Source organism: Python bivittatus, unplaced genomic scaffold (genome assembly GCF_059951505.1).
Source record: "Python bivittatus isolate LINGU-HERP-01145 unplaced genomic scaffold, Pbiv_v1 ctg000580_np1212, whole genome shotgun sequence".
In the NCBI taxonomy this organism is placed as follows: Eukaryota; Metazoa; Chordata; class Lepidosauria; order Squamata; family Pythonidae; genus Python; species Python bivittatus.
The window spans coordinates 5,994,988-6,016,721 of NW_028277087.1; the positions used below are offsets into that span (position 1 = coordinate 5,994,988).

The 21,734-nt window shown below is 40.2% G+C and overlaps 1 protein-coding gene across 1 annotated transcript in view; it reads right to left on the reverse strand.

The window, feature by feature from the left end:
• Positions 1 to 17,728, reverse strand: part of MEF2B (myocyte enhancer factor 2B) — a 50,040-nt gene extending 32,312 nt beyond the window's left edge. Inside the window, exon 1 of the mRNA XM_088149434.1 lies at positions 17,528 to 17,728. The gene's annotated coding sequence lies outside the window, so the exon portion shown is untranslated. The remainder of the gene's footprint in view (positions 1 to 17,527) is intronic.
• Between the last annotated feature and the right edge of the window lie 4,006 nt (positions 17,729 to 21,734).

Below are 21,734 nucleotides of genomic sequence, written 5' to 3' on the forward strand. Positions count from 1 at the left end.
ATAATGTGGAAACAAACGCCGAAAATAAGAGCGTCAAACCCAAGCCAAGATCAAAATAGAACAGACAGCAGGAAACTGCCAGCCGGGCTCTGCGGTGACCACAAGAATAGGTAGCCAGGAAGAGGCTCTCGCTGTGTTTTACAGCACAGCGAAAATCTCTCGGTGCCTTTCACGCAAGCTTCCGCATTTCTCCCTCGTTCTCCCCCTAAAACCCAGGACGCAGCAAGTGAGCCAAGCTTGAATTTCTCCTCCCAAGGATGGGTGGATGTTTTGAGAGTCTGCAGCCGTGTCTGGTCTGAGGTTATTGCTTGGCCTCCTTCTGACTTTAGAAGTTGGGAGGACCACTGTCCTTTGCTTCTTTTACACAGAACAGCCTTCACTAGTGTGGCCTAGTGGGGAAAGGGGTGGACTAGAAGTTGGGAGACCTGGGTTCTAGTCCCCCCTCAGCCCCAGAAGCTCATTGGCTGACTTTGGGCCAGTCCCTCCCCCTCAGCCCAAGAGCCAATCAGGTGTGGTGGGGAAGGGGCTGGACTAGGAGCAGGGAGACCCAGGTTCTAGTCCCCACTCGGAAGCTCCCTGGATGACTTTGGGCCAGTCCCTCCCTCTCCGCCCAACCTAATGGCTGTAGTGGGGATAAACGAAGGTTGATCCCCATGGGAGTGGCTCTGAGCAACTTGAGGAAAGGCAGGAATAGCCTAATAAACAAATGCTCGATCTGCTGCCCTCCTGATGAATTGGACTACAATGCCCAGAATTCCAGCCAGCAGAGGAATCATTAACCAATGCATCTAGAGAGGACCAAGGTGGGGGAAACTACCCATAAAAAGCCTTGCTGGAGAGGTTTGTTGCATTCTACTGTTAACTCCCTAATGCGAAGAGAGATCTCTTTGGAGAAGACCCTGATGCTGGGAAAGATTGAAGGCCAAAGGAGAAGAGGACGGCAGAGGATGAGATGGTTAGAGAGAGCATCACTGAAGCAATGAGCATGAAACTGAGCAAACTCAGGGAGGCAGTGAAGGACCGGAAGGCCTGGCGCAATATGGTTCATGGGGTCACAGAGAGTCGGACACGACTTAACAACTAAACAACAACAACAACTGTTAACTCTGAATGACCAAATGTTTCGATGCTAAACTAAATTTCATTTCATTGCCAGTTAATTAAACCTCAGCACAATGCAATCCATCTCCGATCATGCATTTAACTCTTTTTTTCTTTCGATCCCTTAAGAAATTATAGTTTGGTACCAACAACTGGGGATCTCTGGACATAGGTGTAATGTCCAAGCCACAGTGATGTCATAATTCAGACCATTTGCATGACATCGTGAAGAAGCATGTGATGTCCCTTCCCTCCTTTACCCTTTTAGATTTCCAGGGCTCTGGGCCAAGAATGGGGGGGGGGGGGATACATGCTCAGAAGCCAGAGATGGTGCATTCATATATGCAATAAAAACATCATGACAATATGGGTACAGCAAAACACGGGTAATTTAAAAGTCCAGGAGAAAAATGCATCTCTACCCATTCCCAAACTAAAAGAGGGACAGCCAATTATAATTCTGGATTCTACAAACTGGGAGCCACCAAAGAGAAAGCTCTTTCTCCAGGCCCAGCCCAGGAACATTTCCTCAGTAGCAATATAATTGGGAACCACCCCTGAACCTCAGAGCATCTGAAGATCTGCCAAATCGCTGTGCTCTGTTCTTGCTAAAATACACCTTGGCAGGTACAGGTAGTCCTCACTTAATGACCACAATAGGGACCAGAAAATTTGATGTTAAGCAAGGCGGTTCTTAAGCAAGTCGCACCCGATTTTACGACTTTTGCAGCAGTCATTAAGCGAATCACCATGGCTGTTAAGCAATCACGCAGTTCTCCATTGATTTTGCTTCCCAGCACCTGGCTGGGAAGATCGCAAACGGCAATCACGTGACCCCAGGACACTGTAACTACTGTAAGTGCGAGTTGGTTGCCAAGTGCCCGGATCACGATCATGTGACCACAGGGGTGATGCAATGGTTGTAAGTGCGAGGACTGGTTGTAAGTCCCCTTGTTCAGCACTGTTGTAACTTTGGTCAATAAACAAATGGTTAAGTGAGGACTACCTGTAGTAAAAAAGAAAAAAAAGAAAAATAACATCAGTAGAATGTTACTTTTCCTACAATCAACCAGTTACGCCGTTCCTCAAAATATTCCATTCCCCTTGACGGGCTCAGGGGATTACACTGGGTGTGCGATCAACGGAAGACTGCTGGAGGAAGAAAGCCCGGATGATCCAACTCCCCTGTGACCACCGCTGGCCAAGTTTAGTTAATGTAATTGTCAATATGTAATTGTTAGTATATAAATAACATTGTAAGCCGCCCAGAGTTGCTTGTAAAAAGGGAGATGAGCGGCCATATAAATATGATGTATAAATAAATATATAAAAAAAGATGAGAGGCACGGTGTCATGACTGGAGTCCCACAGTCTGAATGGGGCAGGGCTCTGATCGTGTCTTGCAGATTTCAAAAAAATAAAAAACAACCCCGAACCTTGGGGAAAATCTCTGGATGTTTACAGTTCCCAATGAAAGAAAACAAAAAATAAAACTTTCCTTACCCATTTTGTTGCAGGCGAGACTTGGTATTTCTATTTTAAAGAGGAGTTTTACCCACCCGTTTTTTTCTCCCCCCCCCTAAAATTCTTTTCTCAACTTCTACAAACTTTGGGGATCCCCCAAGCCTGTTGGTACCCCAGCCTCTTCTGCATGGAGAATGATATATTGGCTTCGAAAGGATCAGCTTGAGATAAATGTATCCTATAGCAGGAATTATGATTTAACATTTGGCAATATATGCCCCCCTCCTTCCAAAAACTTTTGGCTATGGTTTCCACCCTTCCTGGAAACTAGCCATGTGCCTGGAGCTGCTACATCTGGATAACCACGGCTTCCCTATTCCAGGTTAGCGTATCAGAACTAGGTTAGGGAGATCCAGATTAAAATTCAACTTGGGTTTATTGATGATAGCTTGACTTGTGCAACATGGTAAGTTAAAATGTGGCTGACTTTGGACTGTACAACTTGGTTTATTCAGTAAACTAGGATTTGGTTAAACTTGCATTAATTCCAAGTTTAATACTTGACCTTTCAATGATATATTCAGATACTGAATGTCAAGCCTGGTTTAAGATTTAGACTGCTAGCATTTTCTGAATTCATTTTGTAGGTTTGCAGCAGAGGAAATGCCTCTCTTTATAATTTGACCTTATATTTATATGTTTATTCATTCCTTAACATACACACACTACACACACATCCCTCTGCATTAGCAATGTACAGTATGCAGAACAGCGCTTGCCTGCATCAATTCTGGCTAATTTCTGGAGTGACAAAGAGCGAAAGTCACAGTTTATTTTGAGGGGGTGCTACAGTTCCCCATTTGTAGTTCCTGTCACAGGCCTTTTCTGCAAAGCAGGCAGAGGAACAAATTTAGACAGGCAGGAAAAATTGCACTCAATCTTCAAGAAAGAACAAAAGATCTCTCTAAATCTCAAGACTAAATGGATCCTCCCTGGAACGGAGCAGTCTGTCTTACAAAAATAAAAAAATGAAAGGGAGAAATACTTGGCTTCCTGAAAGTATTTGGCTGGTCAGGGCTGGAATTTTTTCATTTTCTTGGACTCTCCTTCCCCCTTTTTTATAAATGCTTTTAACTGATGTTTTATGTATTTATATATATTTATGTTTTTAATGTTAATGAGTCGCCCAGAGTTCCCCCACTGGGGGGAGATGGGTGGGCGAGAAATTTAATTAATAAATAAATAAAAAATAAAAAGAGGCTGGGCTCCATCAATGGTCTGATCCAGCAAGCCTCATTTGCTTAAAACGTTTTAAAAATCTCACCTCTTCAGTAAAATAAATAAAATAAAATAAAATCTTAGACTGTCTCACTAGCAACACCAACTATTAAACAACAAAACAACATATTAGACCACAGGGTTTTTTTTAAAATAGTAACAGCATTTTTTTTTTAAGTAAAGGTTATATAGTCCAAATCAGCGTAGAATTTGCAGCGCAAGACGGCTAGCAGTTCAAGACGCGCTAAGCGAGGACAATAAAGGCACGCAGTACAGAAGGAGGCCATGGCTGGCTAGTTAACGCCCAGAACAGAAAATATTTTCCACCCTACCACCTTTGGGGAAAGATCTAAGTTATTAAAAAAAGAAAATTAAAATCATTTCACAAAGTTATAAACTGGAGGATAATGACTAGTTATGGTAATAAAATGGACTTTCCATATACAGAGGCAGTCTACCTGCACGTATCAGCTGCTGGATAAATTAACTGCAACTGTCATCTCATGACCCATTTGGGAGCTTTTCTAGAAGGACTCAGCTCAGAAATCAAAGCCAGGCAATTACAATGCTCCCAAGTAATTCAACCCTTAATAGATAGACTGAGAATTTTTCCTAAAAGAAAACTACCTTGAAATTACCTATACCAGTGTTTCTCAACCTTGACCACTAAGACATGTGGACTTCAACTCCCAGAAGCTGACTGGCTGGGGAATTCTGGGAGTTGAAGTCCACACGTCTTAAAGTGGCCAAGGTTGAGAAACACTGACTTATACAGCTGCTGACTTCTATGCCAGAACCATAAGACCCAACAACAGAAGTATGTGATTTACTTAATTAATGAGAATTTACTGTATTCTCATATTTGGTTGTTTTAACTTTTGTGATCTGGTCTTAGACCGTAATAAACTGTTTGTCTGCTTGATATCCTAACAATTAGATAAGTTCACAAGCAATCCAGTTTATTCCCAGTTGTTCGTTTATCTAACTTTGAGGAGCTGATGGCTATATTAAATTAAATCCTCCTCCTCCTCCTGCTGCCAGGTCTTTGGGAAGAACTCGACAGGTGCATAAAAATGCCAAATCCAGTCTAAACATCTGGTTGACTGTGTGGCCAACCATCATCATCATCATCATCATCATGACGACGATGAGTGCCATTGTTCTCTTTGCTTCCTGCTTCCTTCTCATATCAGGAGGCTCAGCAACATGGATTTTTTGGTGGGCGGGGGGTGTCATATCCCAAGATGTCCATCTTGTATGTGTTTGCTAAAGCGTTTTAGAAATTATTTTTATCCCTTTTTAATAGTGAAATACAAAAACAAAACAAACTACAGCATCAACAGGAAAAAAGAGAGCAAATATACAGCGAAGGAAAAAAGTTAGATGTATTATGGTGATTAAAATAATCTCCAAGAGCCAGTTTGGTCTAATGGTTAAGGCACCGGACTGAGTTCTAATCTTGATTTAGGCATGACGCCAACTGGGTGACTCTGGGCCACTGCATGGAATCGCCCAAATCAATCCTTAATTATTCTATCTAGATCTTGTATAAACATATTGCTTCATCTCCTTATTTTTAAACACAGACTTTTCAAAGGTGCACGCAAAAGATACACACCAAAAACTACAGGTAACAAAGAAAAAAGAAGAAAAAAAGAAAAAAGAAAAAAAACCTAATTAACAGAAAGAGAAAAGATCTGTATAATGTCCATTGGTAGCAATATAAAATAAATTCAATCCTTAATTATTATATCTAGATCATGTATAAACATATTGCTTCATCTCTTTATTTTTAAACACAGACCTTTCAAAAATAGATTCACAGACTCAAACCGTAGATCCGTTCCTTCAAATCAGGTAAGTTTCTTTTCATTTATGTAAAATTATCCTCTCTGACGTGCCCCTGGCTTGGTAGTGCCAAAGCTCTTCATGAAATGACAAATTCCATTATTTTAGGAATACAGTTCACCATCATGTTAAGGTTGTTAGCTACAGAATTTTCTCCCAAAGACTCACAGATATATGGAGTGATTTGAAACCAAAATGAGCCTATAGCTGGACAAGGCCAGATCAAAAAGCGTTAAGGAGTCTTCAAATTTCTTACAAAAGCAGCACAAACAATCTAACATCCAACCCTTCTAAAATATTATTTAAAGGGTCCCAAAAAAACCCCCAAAAATATTTTCTGATGAATTAATTTCATTTTTAAATCACAGACTATTTTATGTTTCTTAACACCTGGATCTACTGATTCTCCAAAACTGGATACTCCAGTTCTTCGTTCCACAATTCAAATACATAACTATAATTAACTTTTGTTTTACTTTTTCAATTCCTTATAAAATTGCCTTGTTGGTTTCCGTTCAAGTGCTACATCTCTTAAGGATCCTAAAACTGCAGGTATCTTGGTGTCTGTTAGAGCATCTAGGCTGCATTTTTTAATAAATATATGTTTCAATTGTAACATATTGCCAAACAAATGTTGTAGGTAAGTCATATTCAAAATGCAATCTCTCGAAGTCTTTAAAACAGCCATTAGGAATCAGCTGATATAAAGGACTGATCTCTTTTGTGGTCCCAAACATTCCAAGAAAACATCTGGCCTGCTATGTTCAAATTTGGATTATTCCGCAATGCAATTTCTCATGCGATTCAGATTCAAAACCTCACTACTTACCTATTTATGAACAAAAAGCCTCTGGCAGATTTAAAGGTTAGAAATGAAGTTCCACATTCAATATATCTGGACCCTAAAACCTGCCAAGAATTCAGAGGTGCTACACACTTACTCTGCAAACTGGTCCAAACAGAGGAATATTCATTAAAGATCTCGTTCCAAAAGAATATAATGTTAAAATAAAAGCCCTATGATATACAGTAGGTTAAACTTTGGTAGCCTCTATCCTGTCCCCTGGAGTTGGGCGGCCAATAAATTTAAATAAAATAAAATAAAAATTAATAAAATCATTGTAAGATTGATATATAAGATATCAATAAGATATATACATTGGTTTAATAAATAAATAAAAATAAATAAGATCACTTCCATTTGGCCAAGGATATTTGAGGGCCTTTAGCCTACCATAAACATTTATTAATTTAAAATCAGAAGGCGTCTGGTTGCACCTTTTCAGACTAACAAATGTTATTAAAAGACAGAAGCTTTCAAGAGCTTTAGCTCACCTCACCAGAGGCATGTGAAATTTATTATGTCTTTTAATAAAATTTGTTAGTCTGAAAAAGGCGCTACCAGACTCCTGATTTTTGCCTAGCATAAACTAACACAGATCTCTTTCTACAACTTCATTACTGTATCTGTGTACTGTAAAGCAGTGTTTCCAACCTCAGCAACTTTTAAGGTGCGCGGATTTCAACTCCCAGAATTCCCCAGCCAGCCTGCTGGCTGGGGAATTCTGGGAATTGAAGTCCACACATCTTAAAGTTGTTGAGGTTGGGAAACGCCGGTGTAAAGTCTCCGGTACTGTAAGAATTAACACTGGAATCCCTCTTAAAATACAGACTAATCTTGAGCTAATCTTCATTTTGATGACATTAATCTTGCTCCGGTGTTTGCTAAAGCATAACATAGTTGTGGCTAAGGTGAATGGAAAAAGTAGACAGATTTCCTGAGAACTATCACAGCTCTCAGCCACGATATTTAAATTAAGCTTCCAGTTGCAAAGGTAGTCTACCTCCACGTGTCGAATATGGACAGTCAGCTCCAGAATGGAGCAATCGCCTTCACAGCCTTTCTCGCAAATGGCTAGTGGTAAAGGTCAAACAAATGAGAAATTTAAAATTGGAACTTGAAAGTGCACAGAATAAACTTCTTTCCCCACAATCCAATATCTCATTTAGTTGTATTTATACGATGATATTAGTATGTCTTCCTAAGTATGTCAGTGGCCAGGAAATTACTATGATCGTGTTTGGGGATTTGATGATTTTTTTCTCTTCTAATTCTTTCCATTTTAGTCCTGTACTTTAATCTAAATCACTTAGAGCCTGTTAAAAACTGAGCGGTCTGTAAATCCCAGGAATAAATAAATAAAGGAATACATTAAAATACTATGAACTGAAAATGCTGAAGCAAAAACAACTCTCTTGGCTAATTATTAATTTCAGTGAGAGTTATACAAATGTGTGCGCAGACAAGAGATCAGGATATCTTCGTTCTGTTTTTTCAAAGTTTTTCACTGTTGAAAATCTGTCCAGTTTTTTCTCAGTTTCTGATTTCTGGGAACCTGTTCAGTTCACTTTGTTGAACTTTTTATGTACACATGCTTGGAGACTACATTTTGTAAATATTATTTTCCATAAATATAGTGTGTAAATACATACATACGGATTTGTGGGTACATGTATATATAGTATGTCTGTGTGAGTTTATGTGGGGGGGGGAGAGAGAGAGATGAATTTTAAATAATTACTGTACAAATCTTGGTTTTATATATTAGTTCCAAAATGCAAAATAAGCTAAATTCAAAATTAAATGCTGAGCAAATTTCTCCACCTCTGTGGCCAATTCAGCGTAATACCCTTTAACTGAGCTTAGCATGGTGGAAGCTCAGCCAATTGTCTTAGCACATTATGTGAACTGGGCCAGTACGTTATCCCATAATGGGCACTGAATGATATGCAAACTCAGCAATTATATTTTGTTACTCTGGGTTTAGGGAATATATATTATATAAGTTATATGAACATAACAAGGAACCCAGAGCCAGCGTGGCCTAGTGGCTCCCTCTCAGCCCAAGGGCCAGTCAGGTCTAGTGGGGAAGGGGCTGGGATAGGAGCAGGGAGACCCAGGTTCTAGTCCCACCCCCCCCAGCCACAGAAGCTCATTGGCTGACTTTGGGCCAGTCCCGCCTTCTCAGCCCAAGGACCAATCAGGTCTAGTGGGGAAGGGGCTGGGCTAGGAGCAGGGAGACCCAGGTTCTAGTCCCACCCCCCCAGCCGCAGAAGCTCATTGGCTGATTTTGGGCCAGTCCCTCCCTCTCAGCCCAAAACCCAATGTGGCTGACTTCCAGCCCAGCCTACCTTAGAGGGTTGTTGCTGTGGGGATAAAATAGAGGCGGATCCCCTGAAACTCTGGAGAAGACATAAAGCTTAGCTAATAAATAAGACGAATTAACATCAAAGGGGATATAAGGTCTCTTCGAGTAAAGCTCCTATGATAGCCATTTCTGGAGTGCAACCAGCACACGCGTGTAGCATTTCAAGGGTGCTTCCAGCTCCAAAAGCTTGCTTACCCCTGGTCTAACTACAGGATATTTCTTCTCTGCTGCCTGGAGAGATAAGCGCCTGAAACTAGTGGAGGACAGATGTTTGATTACCAAAGCATTTGAAAAACAGATGGGGGATGCAAAACCTGGAAGCCATGGGCGGCAATGCCATCACTCTCCGACCCTCCGAAAAGCCAGCTCCGGCCCCGAAAGAAATTGCTAATCTTTAAATTAATTCCCTCAATGGCTGAAACACCCAGGTCTAAAGTTAGCAGCCCTGGGAAACTTTCCATTGCTGAAAAAGTCACTCTCCTGAGATTGAGGTCTTTCCGGAAATTAATTTCAGGCAGCGAGGCCAGGGAGAATTCGGAGTCATAACTCCGTCTATGGGGAAAAGGCAGGAATTGAACCTGGTTCAAGCAACAGGCCTCAATGGGAAGAAATCCCGGCCACACCTCTTCAATTGTGAGCTGGCCAGGCTCTGAAATCCACAAGATCAAATTCTCTTCAAACAGCCCCAAAATTTGAGATATAGTCTGATTTTGAGGGAGAGACAATTGTGGGGAGCGGCTCTCATTGTGAAAAATTCCCCCAGAGGTGCCTTGTCTGGAACTCTGACATAGATAAAGATCTAGCCTGGCATGGATCTCTTAATTTTAATTTATTATTGAATTTATACCCTGTCTTTCTGTCTGTTCAACACTTACACTCTTTATCTTGGACTTTATATTTATGCGTATGCGTATTTAATATATTTACACTTATCAATCTTGCCTGGATTTTAAAAAACAGTTTAAAAATGATATAGATGCAAACTGCATGATTTAAATGTATATTCATATCCCTCTGCCTAAAGGCTAAAATTTGTTTCTGGCAGTTTGGGCATTTCACAAGGATTTTAGGAGATGGTGATTTCCCAAGAATGAATCTGTGATTTTTGGAAATCAAACTGCTCTCTGGTCAGAACATAATTTTGCTTGTTTGTTTCAGTGGGTTTAAGGGCTGTCCTTCTGACAGTTATAGCAGATCAGCCAGTTTAAAATAAATAATAATACTAACCCAGAAAACTTTGGTAACAAAGGCATACACATGAATATATATATTATTGATGATCAGAAGTTAAGCCTAGTGTGGCTTCTTTTTAATTCTACCAATAAAAGAATGATGTATAAAAATGGTAGATGCCTTTTAATTCACATATATGTATGTATGTGTGTGTGTTGTATATATATGCATGCACACATACACACAGAGATTCTGCATTTTACAGGTAGTCCTTGACTTATGACCATTCGAAGTTACATTGGTGCTGAAAAAAATGACTTGTGACTGGTCCTCGCACTTATGACCGTTGGGGTGTCCCTGTGATCAAAATTTGGGCACTGGGCAACCGGCATGTATTTATGACAGTTGCAGTGTCCCACGGTCACATGACTGCCATTTGTGACCTTCCGAGGGTGCTTCTCACAAGCAAAGTCAATGCGGGAAGCTAGATTCACTTAATGACCACAATTTGCTTAATGACTATGGTGATTTGCTTAATGACCATGGCAAAAAAGTTTGTAAAATTGGGTGCAACTCACTTAATGACCGCATCACTTAGCAATGGAAGTTCAGGTCCCAATTATGGTCCGAAGTTGAGGACTACCTGTAATAATTACTTGACAGGCAAATAAATCCTCTAAGATCAACTGCAGTCCATCTCTGAATATGATACCAGGAACAGAAAGCTTTGATTTCCTGATGGATTAGCCTGTAGGTCGGACATGTTTGTGATGTTACTACTGTATTACTAAGGATAATAAGCATCAATAATAGTAAAACATATTTACACTCTTCTGAAAAGTTCCTTTCTCTACTTGTAAGGATGAAAAGTTGCCAGCCTGATAAAACTCTGTACTATCACACTCATAGTAATGTGTGGTAAAATGCCATTATTTGTCGATGGTGCCCCAAATCATCAAGATTATTTGATAGTGCCCCAAATCATCAAGATATTCTCTCCCCATCTGCTAAAAGGAGGGATTAGAGTACAGGACAGAAAGCCAGGACAGGTTTATTCAGCTCTTCCCAAAGGAAGCTATAGGAAGTGGGAAGATTTGGAAACAAGAATTAATACTGTATATTCCCTCCCCATCTCTCCCATTAAGCAGCTGAAGATTGAATCATTGATCGAATGGCTTCATTTTACTATTTCTCTTGTATACAAGAACATTTGGAGCAATACGGCTGGGAAGGGTGATTCACAAAGGCTTCACCTGGCCATTGTTGGACCCATCTGGCACTTTCTCTCAAAGACTAACTGGAAAAAATGTTGAAAAAGTCAAACTAAATGCAGAGGTGGGAACAATGCTTCTCTTAGCAGGTGGGAGAGCATGAGGAACAGGGTGTGGGTACATGATCCAAATTTATAGAATTACGTATGGGTGGATCATTGAGCTGTTTTTCTCCTTTCTTCAACATAAAATACTAGGACTTGGAGTCATTCTGTAAAACTAACTGGCCACACATTCTGGATGGACAAAATAAAATATTTCCTCAGAGACGACAGAATAAATGTATAGAAAATTCTATGCCACAAGATACAGCGATGGGCACTTCTTCAAAGGAGGCCTAGAGCTGTGTTTCTCAGCCTTGGCAACTTTAAGCTGTGTGGACTTCAGCATACTGGCTAGGAAATTCTGGGACTTGAAGTCCACACAGCTTAAAGTTGCCAAGACTGAGAAACATTGGGCTAGACAAATCCAAGGCGATCCATTCATTCTTATTTATTTAAACAATTTATATGGCCGCCCAACTCATGGTGACTCCGGGCAGCTTACAAGAATAAAAATCCCACTACAAACCCATTCCACCCCCCACCCCATCTTATATTAAGGTGCTTGCATGATTCTCCATGTCTAGAAACAGACTAACTTTTATATACTATATGTATGTATGTATGTATGTATGTATGCATGTATGTATGTATTTTTTTATATACTAGTTGCTGGAAGGAAAAAAAAATGGGAACTTCCTGCCCATCAGCATCTATTTATTTAGCTAGGGCATTTTTTCTTAAAGTGTCATCCTAGGACCCCTGGGGGACCCCCAAGACCCTCTTAGGGGTCTGCGAAATCAAAATCATTTTCCAGCCTATGATGAAAAATAATACAATATTAAAATCCCATCAAATGACTGTGAGAAGCAATAGCAGCAGCAAATGTGTTAATTTTAATTTTTAATATGGTAAATATCGATAAATATAACCCATACAAACAAGAGCTCTTTTGGGGTCCTCCATAATTTTTAAAAGTGGGAAGTGTCCCGAGAGAAAAAGTTTAAGAAACACTGGGCTTGGGGAAACAGGATCCTAGCGTAAGGGGACTTTTGAACCTAATCATCAGACTCTACTTATAGATGACAACTCACTGTAATATATTTATATGACCGTGATGTAGAGCTTCCATGTCCAGGGGCAATCAACCTCTGAATTATCAGAAATCCCAGACAAAGCACATGAAAGAGAAAGCTATGACTTCTAGGCCCTATTTTCTGGGCTTCCTGAATACATCTGGCTGAGTATTACTGCAAACAAAATGTCGCATTCATCATCTCCTAGGGCGATCTTCAGATCATCATCATAATGATGGAAGACATTAGGAGTCACACTATGGACTTGGTTGGCAGGAGACTCACAACAGACAAAAGGATGCACGCACCCTGACCAGCCTTCTGTAGCAAGGTTAGAAGATTAAGATCAGGGAAAACATTCTATTTTTTATTTCTCTATTCTATTTAAAGTCGCCTAAATCCCCAGTACCCAGCCTTCCACCATCTGGGTACCCTCCAGATCTATGGACTTCAACTCCCAGAATTCCCTAGCCAACCTGCCCATTGCTGAGAATTCTGGGAGTTGAAGCCCATGCACCCAGAATGAGAGGGCACTCTATCATCTCTATCATAACATTCCCCAACCTGGTTTCCTTCCATAATCCTTAACCAGCCCTAAGAGTGCCTTCCAGATGTGACTGCCCTGGCTGAGCAGGATGGGGCTTTTTGCAATCTGGAATAAAGGCTGCTCTATCACCCACCCCCATCAGTATCACCCCTCCAGGCTAGAAAGTCCCTGAATCTTTGATTAAAGTTTACCATTTTTCATGTTGTCACCCTATATCAGCATTTCTCAACCTTGGCAACTTGAAGATGGGTGGACTTCAACTCCCAGAATTCCCCAGCCAGCCTGCTGGCTGGGGAATTCTGGGAGTTGAAGTCCACCCATCTTCAAGTTGCCAAGGTTGGAAAACACTACCCTGTATTATCCGTTTTTCAACCTTGCCCAGTTGTTTTCTGATGGGTGGGATACTGTCATCCTCCCTGGAAAATGTCTTTCCCCTCTCAGTGACAACATCTGAGAGGGCACATCGATTTTGCTTCCTTTTTAAAAAATCCTAAAAGGAAAAAACCGTTGCCTTCTGTAAAACCTTCTACAACAGGACAGCTGGAAGAGAACCTATCAAAGATATGTCTGAATGCCTCTGCCTGGTTCGGAGAGCAAGATCACCTCTACGAAAATGCAACCGAGCCCCCAAATTTAGAATCTGCTGTCAATCAGTGCCAGGATGTTGAATCTGCACATCGGCATTTATTTTCGGTGTCAGGTTGAACTCTGCAAGATATGAAAATCAGAACAGAAAACCCTCCCTCGGAGAATGTGCAACGATTATTTCCTCACCACTGAATTGTTACTTCTCTCACGGATAGACACAAATATTGGGTTCAAGATAATCTTCATTCATTCATTCATTCATTCATTCATTCATTCATTCATTCATTCATTCATTCATTCATTCATTCATATAGCTGCCCAGAGTCACTGGTCTGAGATGGGCAGCTATCTAAATTGAATAAATAAATAAATAAATAAATTTGAAAACTCTGTTTTCTGCAAACAGCCAAAGGTCTGGAGTTACCCCGCAGACCTATATTTATATAATACCCATCACACGGTTCCTTTTTGGAGTAAACAATTTTGTGCCTAGTGCCCCAAAGGAGTAAGAAAGAGTAAACCAAAGAAATTAAAGATGAAAAATTTACCTCTATCAGAAAAAGCTAAATCCAACTCACCCCAGCACCATTCATAGGTACCTCTTCCATATTGTTCTTCTGTTGCAATACTTCGTGGCTTCCGCTACAGGCGTTATACTTTTTCTTGTTTAAAATACTCATTTCTCCCTTTCTGGGGCTCTCATGAACTCCATTCAACCACAACTTTCTGAGCCCTTCCCTTCACTTTTTCTGCATTATTTGTCCTTGATTCAATTCTCCTTTGTGCTCTCTATATGACCAACCCCCCCAACGTACATTAAGCCATGCTGATCCTCTCTCTGTATGCCACCCACATTCGTTCAGCACCCATTCATTCTCGACCTCTCTCTTCTTGCTTTACGATCTGTACTTCTTAAGTATCCCATTGCCACTGCATTCAATTTACACTACTTTTAATTTTTCCTGTCATGCCCAGTTCTCACTTCCACTGGACAAAATGGGAAGAAGCACCCTTCTTACATGCAGCCATTTTGGTCTCTTTCAACATACGTGCCTTGCCATACGTGCCTTTCAACATATGTGCCTTTGCACTTCTCAATATTTCTTTTCACCCATTTCCCCACCTTTAATAAATATTCTGCTAAGATATATGAATTCATTTATTTGATCTTATGTTTCGCTGCTTCTAAATAACTTGCAACTAACTGTTCATTGCATTTTTCCTCTCAAACACAACTACCTTGATTGTTGATATGTTAATTTTCAGTTCCATACATCTTGTTGCTTCCAACAATCTAACTTTCGCCTCAAATCATTTGTATTCTAGGTACAAGCTGTATAACTTAAAATCCACCTTCTCCCTCCTACCTTCTTCCATCCCGCCTACATTTGGAATCTCCGGAATACAAATTTAATGACTGGGAAGATCTTTCCTATAATTAATATATATATATATATATATATATATATATATATATATATGTGTGTGTGTGTGTGTGTGTGTGTGTGTGTGTATATATATATATAAATAATAAATATTATACATTATGTAAATATGTAAATAAATAAATAAATAAATATGACAAATATTATAAATAAATAAATAAGGATTACAAATGTGTACCCCCAATCCTCAAACTCAGAATTGCAATCCCATGTTGGTCTAGGATGTTTCAGTTGCAAAAAGTGTCCCCAAATCTCCAAATGGTTGCAATCAATATCACGAAATAGAGTTTTCTACTTTGTACCACTGTATCGCAGAACACAAGTATTTGTTTCTGACTAATTAAGGTTTTATGTATTTATATATTTTATGTTTTTAATGTTTGTTGTGAATCGCCCAGAGTTCCCCCATTGGGGGGGAGATGGGAGGTTGGAAAAAATTAATTAATTAATTAATTAAATAAATAAATAAATTTGAGTTCTCAATTCTAAAATCTTATGGTTCAAAACTGTAAGCCTAAACACTATTAATTGCATTAATTATTCATTATAATTTGGAGCTTCTCTACTATAAGCCCCCCCAAATAAATTCTAGAATATTTTCCAACTTTTTGCAGACCAGATTAACTATAGGATGTTTATGTTTTCCCAACAAATATATCCCAGTGACCAGCAAGGAACCTCAAACACAATTAACAATACGGTAGTATAATAAACTGGGCATGGCCATGTCATTTCGGTCACTGCAAAAGCATTTGTAGAAATAGTATATTTCAAAGAGCTATATGGTGAAAGATTCAGGGCTTCTCCACACAGTGCACAGCTGAAACTGTGGAACTCACCAACACAAGATGTAGCAAGAGCCACCAACTTGGGACGGCTTAAAAAAGAAATAAAAAAAAAATCATGGCTACAAGTCATTGTGGTTAGAAATTATGTGGAAGGGGATGTAATTTCTGCTCCCAAGTGCTGGTTAAGGACTTATGGCTTCTCAAAAGTATCTGGATGGACCTGAATGAGGACTGTTTAGGCCTCTGATCAGATCCAGTACAGATCCTCTTGATCTAAAACTGCCCATGCACGATGGGTTCCACAGGTCTTGCGCAGAATGAAGAATGTGAAGCCACGCTTGTTTTACTAGGAACAATTTGGCTAAAATCTGGGGAAGCTGAGAATGATACATACAGAATTTAATGATTAAGCCCTCGTTTCCCCTTTCTCTTTCTCAGATATTGAGGCTGTTTATATTGTAAGTCGCCATAGAAAAATAGATCCCAGCCAGAGACCTCCTTTGAGAAGATCCCAATCATGGTCGTAATAATTAATAATAATATTTACAATGGCAGCAACACATTATATTGCAAGGGCATGAAGGTTATATTGCCTAAAATTGAGAGAATGCTCTCAGATGTTTTAAAAATATGAATTATGATGTTGATCATCAATGGATATGTTATTAATGCAAGACTCTTAAGTATGCAATGCTATTTGCACCCAGGAAATGTCACTGAATTTGGCAGGAGACTAAAACGAACCCAGGACTGCACTGTCGTTGCTCAAAAGCTTTCATATACATAAACCATAAACTTTCTTTAATGCACAGCTACAACTACCTTGTACGGTACCATTATTCCACATTGCAACTCGTGGTGACTGGGGGCTGGGATCAATGTTTATTTTCTTATTTATTAAATATACGTACCTCTACATTGAGCAATTATTGTCGCATTATAAGGGAAAGTGTGGCCTAAAAGCAGGTGGTAGAGATTCAATCCTGCCACTTTTGACTGTTTTTGGCAAAATGCTGGCCTAGCAAACTGCCCTTCCACCTCTCCCCCATTCTTGTTTTTTCCCTCCTACAATATTCCTTTCCTACTGGACCAATTCCACTGTAGATTTACCAGGCACCGATTATCTTTTCTGTAAACTCCGTAGCAGTGCCCTGCGGTCAGAAGGCGCTGAAGCTGGCTTTTGCGAGTGAATAAAAATAAACTTTCCAGCACCATGTTAAAGATCTGCTCCTTACGATTGCAGGGTCCTGTCCGACGCTAACTTCCCTATTTGCAGACAGATCCTAAACAAGACTGTATTTGTCCAGATGCTGTTGAAATATTCTACAGTAGTTTTATCTGAATGGTTTTCTGGTCGTTTGCATTTTATCCTTCTTTTCTGTGCTGTGCTGATATTTTTACCTTAGGCTGGTCACAGATCATAATCCAATTTTTGGACTCCTTCCCTTTTCCTCTTTCCACTGGGATAAACTCCGTCGCTGACCACGAACAGAGTGATCGACTCCCACTTTCCACCTCGGCGGCTATTTGCAGAAAATTAGGACGAGAGCAAGCAATAACTGGAAAGGGGAGCCTCAAGCTTTGAAACAGCCTTTCCTGCAAAGAACACCTCCAAAAGCAACCCCCCGAACACGTTCCCCCCCCCTTTAATTCTGCTGCCCATTCATTCTTTACGAATTAGCCTCCCGGATGGCTTACCTTTTACGCACCTGCGCTCAGGTGAGTTGCTGCTCGTGTTTCAATCTCCCTCCTTCAGCAGCGAATGCTCTGCCCAAGCCCCGTCGCCAGTACCGGATAAACTTCTCTTCTTGCAAACAGCATCGCGTTAATTGCAAAATACTAAGAGGAACAATGCAAAGTAGTATTATTTTGCAAAAGGCGCTAACGCTGCTGCCTCGGCAATTTAGCGCCGGACTCGCGCTAGACAATTCGGCCCGGACTCGAAAGGATGCTCTTTTGCATAGCGGCACCTCCTGCTTCTTCCTCATTGGCTCTGCCTGGCCGGGTTATTTGCATTGAGGGATCCCATTGGGGGAATAGAACTATGGATCTTACGTACCACCCCAAACCGGATGGCTACTAGCTCCACCCACAACGTGGTTTATTTGGTTAAAAAAAAAGCAGAGTCATTTGTGCTCGGTTTGAAGCCTGGAGTTTCATTCCCACGTGCACGTGTCAAGGACGAGATATTTCTAAAAGCCCTTTTCTTAAATATTATATTCCATCTTGCATCGAGTGCCGCTGTCACGAGGAAATTGCGAATGCAATTTTTATTTACTTTTATGTATTCCTTTATTTATTCATCAAATTTGTCACCGCCCATCTCGTGAAACAATAATCGGGAGAGCACGGTAATCCTGTGAGCGTTACGATGTTTACTGCGTTAGATGCGTGCTGCTTCATTAAATCCGTAGCAACAGAGTTCTAGCATTAGCAGGAGGCTGCATTAGGTGACACTTACCAGTCGGTGTATACATTTTATCTGTACAACAGCCCTGTGAGGTAGGTTTGGCTGAATGATAATGGCTGAACCATGGTTCACTGAGTTAACCCAGTTGTGGGTTTGCGCACACATGGAGCCATAAACTGGCCAACCCCACTTTCCCCAGCAGGTTGTGTGAAACGGGCCGTCGTGAACGGTCCCAAGCAGAGGAGACTCTGAACCCAGCCTTCTCCAGGGGTCTTCTGAATCTCTGCCTCAGAGATTATCTGTGGCCCTTCGGAGCAACAACGCATCAACATATTCCAACAACTGGTGAGCCAATTTTTTTTTCAAATATTTTATTAGGATTTCTGTCAGAGTACCGGTATTTATTTGTTAGAGATATATCCCATTCTGGAGCTCAAAGTGGCAAACATAGTGATTCCTTCTCCTATTTTTCCCCACAACAGTCTTGTGAGGTAGGTTGGGCTAAGAGAGCAATTGGCCCAAACAGGGAACTTCATGAGACAACAGTGGCACAATACACTTGAGAAGTGCTACATCTGCACAATGTGGGAAGCTTGGATAGTTTGAAGTTATTTTGGGGGGCCGATTACGTTCTCTGAATCTGGGCCACTAGATTAGTTCCTGCTTCAGCACGCAGTTACAAACGCAGGAAATGGATTAATTCACTAATCTGTATGTTGGCAGAATGACATCCTGTATGCATAGGAGGGTGGAAGTTGCATTGGAAGATATAGAAATGCTGAAGATACTTAGACCTTGGAAAAAATGGCTCAAATGAAGAGAAACACAACTTTGAAAATAACAACAGCAGTGAACATGCACAGAGATCATAGAATGCTGGGTATTCATACAGGGTGGGAATGGAATATCCTTGAAAAGGGCATTTCTTTTTGGCTGGCACACTGCAAAAAGAAAATTCAACTCTACTTAACATCACCAGTTTAAAAAAAGTATGTTCAGGGCATAATCTTCTGGGTGTGGCAACCCAAGTGTGGTATTTTTCCCCAATTGTGCTTTATTTTATCCCATTTTTTAAAAATGTAAACTTGCTAAAGCCTTTTACGCGATTTTAAATAATCTTGGGCCATTTAGTTTGCCGTTGGTTGTTTGGGTTATTTATCTTTTAATTCTTTGTTGTAAACTCCAGTGAGAATAGCTGATTAAAGCATGATATAAAAATAAAATAGAATTCGAGGCCTGCACCATCTAGATAGCTCTTTAAATAGCCACAAAGACAAAGTAAGGTTCAGCATGCATGAAATCTAGGACAGGCAACTACAGCATATTATACATGCTTGTTGAAAATGGTTATTCTAATGTTTGCCATCCCGAGTTAGTAAAGCACTCTACATGTTCTCAGGGGCATCAACTCGAGACATCAGAAATGAATTTCCTGGAGTTGTATTTGCTATCTTCTCATTGTCCTCAAGAAGCAAAGCCAATTTAGTGCCAAAAAAAAAAAATTCCCTGTTGCAAATTTTGCATATTAAAGATTGCACAATCCAGCCCAATTTAAACACTTAAAAAAAAAAACCTAGATGACTTCTTTAAAAAGTTTCAGTATGTATTTAAATATTTCAGGGTAAACTCAATGGGGGTGAAAATTACTTGATCATAGCTAGATGGTGTCTCAGAGATGCTGAGTTTTCTCCTGGTGTAGAGCTTCATTATTGATAGTTAGACTTTTTTAATGACCTCTCTGATTAAAAAACAAACAAACAAACCCTCATCCAGTATTTCTCAAACTTGGCAACTTTAAGACATGTGGACTTGGGATTTGAAGTCCACATGTCTTTAAGTTGCCAAGTTTGAGAAACGCTGCCCTGATCCAAATCAACAATAACACCTGCTCCATTTGCAATAATTTCACTGGGTTCTATTTAAATTAATAACTTTTATAAACAGTGCATTTCTCCCCTCTGGTGCAACAATAATGCTTATTAATTAAAAGGATTTTGCTTCTTTCCCACAAAACTAGGAAAACAAGATAGAGGAGACCTGGTCTTCTGTTTAAAGGTAGACTGCTTCTATTGAGAGAGGACCCATTTAGCTATAGTAGCTAATAAATACTGATAGCTTTAATAAAGAACATAAGGAAGAGGTTTTAGGCAATGTACAAATGTCTGCATTCTTATAGGAATGGAGCAGCATAGAAATATTAATAAATACATATGCAACGTTTCGACAATATACTTATCCTGGTTAATTATCCCGTTTTCTGAGTTTGTAAAATACACTAACCCACAAACTAACCAAATAGCCAGGACTCCACAACTATGCCATAAAAAAAAAAATTAACCAAGGCAAATATTAACTTCACATGTTGTGGGAATATATCTGCTCAGTCTTTGCCTGACCTGGCTAATTGTGTTGTGTGAACATAGCCCCGCATATTCACATCAGTGTGGGTAGAACCAATTTTTTTCCCTCTCTCCATGCTGATATCCAGGTAGAATTTCAAAAAGTCAAGAAATCTCCTCTTTTTTTAAATCTCAGAATTTCCACTACGAAGTGCAGTCTGGGACGCTGGAAATCTCCATCCTGTGAGTGCCAAGCAGTTTGATCCCTGGTTCGCTCTTAGTAAACCACTCAGCTCAAAAGTCCACATATTCTTGGAACCTCTACTTCTCCCTATGTGTGGTACATTATGGGCTAGATTTGTAAAATCCAGTCTAAAAATGAGGTTGGGGTGTTTGCAGTTCAAGATGTGCTGAGGAACCCAGCCATTGGCTCAGCAGGTTGTGTGAACCAGGCCGTTGCATTAAGTCATAGGGGTTTGGGGTTTGGTACAGGAACAGAAGAATTGCATTCTGTGAACCTTCATTCAGTGTGTTGCATAAGCTGAGACGTTAGAGTCACATATTGTGCAAACCCATAAATCATGGTTTGTAAATCACGGTAGCAGGGTTCATATAACATGCTAAGTGAAACTCAAACACTAACTCCTGGCTTCAAGTGATGTTTGAAAGCAGCTGTTTTGTGAGGCAGCTGTATTCATGATGGTTGGGATCCCCTGTTTGGCAAGGCCCTTTCGTTCCCCAGAACTGCTCTGTAAACTTATCAGAGCTTTTTAATTTATGCATTTTCATTTTTTTTTAATTGAGGCATGCTCTTTAATTTTTCAAAATGTATTGGGGGCACACTAGTCATGGTGGAGCAGTTCTGGAGCTGCCAAGAAGTGTGGAATAGTTTGCTCATTTTGACTTTCAGCCAGCCACATAGCCAAGCCCTTTTGAATGATGGGCTATTCCCTCTTTTAAATGTCCCCTCCACATAGACATGTACCATAGACAAGTAACCCGTGGAATATAGAGAGGGAAAGCCTTAGACAGCCCTCCAAATCATCTTTATTACAGTATTATTGTTGTTGATTAATTTATAAGATTTATAAACCTCCTCACTCCAGAGGCTCTAGGTCAGGGGTCAGCAACCTATGGCCCATGGGCCAGATATGGC